The sequence below is a fragment of the Vollenhovia emeryi genome, unplaced genomic scaffold (assembly GCF_000949405.1).
Source record: "Vollenhovia emeryi isolate VEMERY1.0 unplaced genomic scaffold, V.emery_V1.0 DF939178.1, whole genome shotgun sequence".
NCBI lineage: Eukaryota > Metazoa > Arthropoda > Insecta > Hymenoptera > Formicidae > Vollenhovia > Vollenhovia emeryi.
This window is the reverse complement of record NW_011967188.1, coordinates 1,228,670-1,230,779: the sequence shown is the minus strand read 5'-3', so window position 1 is coordinate 1,230,779 and position 2,110 is coordinate 1,228,670.

The following is a 2,110-nucleotide window of genomic DNA, read 5'->3' as shown; positions in this document are numbered from 1 at the left end:
AATTCGTAACACACACATTTCTTCTCTCTTTTCTCTCGTCAGTTCACGTTTATCTAGAAGCTCTTGCATGTTGCAAGAAAGCTCTTCCGCAGCTATATAATCTAGTGGTGCTACGCGATACATATACGACACCGTAAGAGGGATCTCTGAAAACAAAAACACGCAAGAATCCCATTGTATTCGGTCGTGTCCGAGGACACGTGAGGATAAAACGTGATGCTCGCGGATTAAAAATCCAAAATTAGCATGCTGCGGCACGTAGAATCCGGGAAAGTCGGCGCTATCAAAAGAGCACCGTGATTTCCACCTAGATTCCAAAATTAATTGAATAAGCGACGATAACGCAACGCTTTTTTTAAGATATTGTCTGCGTCGCTTCGTGCGACACACATCCCGCGTGTATCGTGGAGTCGCCAGATTGTTCTGGCGACCTAGATCGACTTAATTGCGGACTGATACTTTGTGCGGCAGCTTCCGTCAGATTAAACCTCGCTCCTACTTTCGCGCGGCGGCAGAACGCGTGGAGAGTAATTTTCGTAATTTTCGTAACGGCCCGTAGCTAAAACACCTCGCGCGTACGAACGCTACGAGCGCGGCGGCGCTGCTAATCTGTATGGGAAATGAGGGTCACGGGTGTTAAAGGGTTAATAAGCACAAAGCTGTTTTAACGTAAACCGCACGTGTACTCCGTTCCGAAGAGTGCGCCGGTACTGCGCGCAATACGAGAACGCATTCCTGCTTACTTTATCCAATTGCAAGGATATGAGATTAATTACGACGTTGTTCCGTTGGTTTACCATCCCTGCGAACGCACCACCGTGTACCACGCGACACGACCGCAATTCGTTACTCAGACATGACTTCCTTTGCGCGATTTCTTCCCTGGGTATCTTTCTTAGCGGGTAGCACAAATGAAATCCGACGAACGGCGATATTTTTTTTTTGCAGAAATTACATCGCTTTGTTCCACGCGAGAATCGATTTCCTCGTTTATCTTATTAAATAATTATATTGCATTTACATTTAAGAAGTATATCACGTGCAGATCGCGCGTAATAAGATATTTAAGTTACGTTCGTGTCATCCGCAAATGAATAAGCTAGATTTTCAATTTAATATTCTCGGATAGATACATAATGCAAGTGTAAAATACACATGTGTATACGTGCATTTGCGGAGATGTTTTGTAACATGCGACACCCTCTCACGGTCAGCGAAAGGAAAAAGAAAAAATAACAAGGACTCTCGATATATTGAAATAAATTTAAGTTATAATAAATAAGGGCGTGAGAGTACACTGTGAAAAAAATTACATTAGATAATTAGAATGGACAATTTTCCCTAGCGTGCACCAGAAAGCCCAGAAACCGGTACACTCAGCCACGCGTAATGCCGGTAGGCCAGGTCAGCTCGGGCCAGCTACTAACGACCCATAATCAGATTCTTGCGGTTTGTCGACGACCGTCGTATTTTTCCAAGAAATTTTCCCCGGTCAGCTGCTCTTCCTCCTAAGCATGTCCCCATCGACCAAACCTCGTCGCGAGCAACGAGATTATCGATTCGTAACGCTAATTCCGCCGTGTTGCGACTCCACGTAATCGCCTGGCGGGATGTCGGAATCATTCGAGTGTTATAGCGAATTCGGTTGCTTGCACTAGTGCGCACTGCGTGCCCACTAATGCGTGGTCTACAATGCAAGTCGCAGAGTCGTAGTCGTAAGAATAATCGACTGCGATTGGTCAATTCCGTCAGACACATAAGAATTGGCCAATCATAGTGAATTTGTAGTTGTACGACTCGCATTGTACACCCCGCATAATTGTTTGTACACTGATAGAAACAATGGTTAGAATAACTATAATCTCACTAGATTTTATAGTGAATTTTGGCTCTACACATATTTTTATAGTTTTATTAAACATGCAAAATATTGCTGAGCAAAATTTATAGTCATTATCACTATGACATATATTAGCACAACTATATGAAATAGTTATGGTAAACTAAAAATAGTATATACATTGCGTTGTACACTATGTTCATTGGTTACATCACTTTGCATTCGTAAAGAATAGTACAAGAAAGCATCTTTCAAAGAAATGATAAGTAA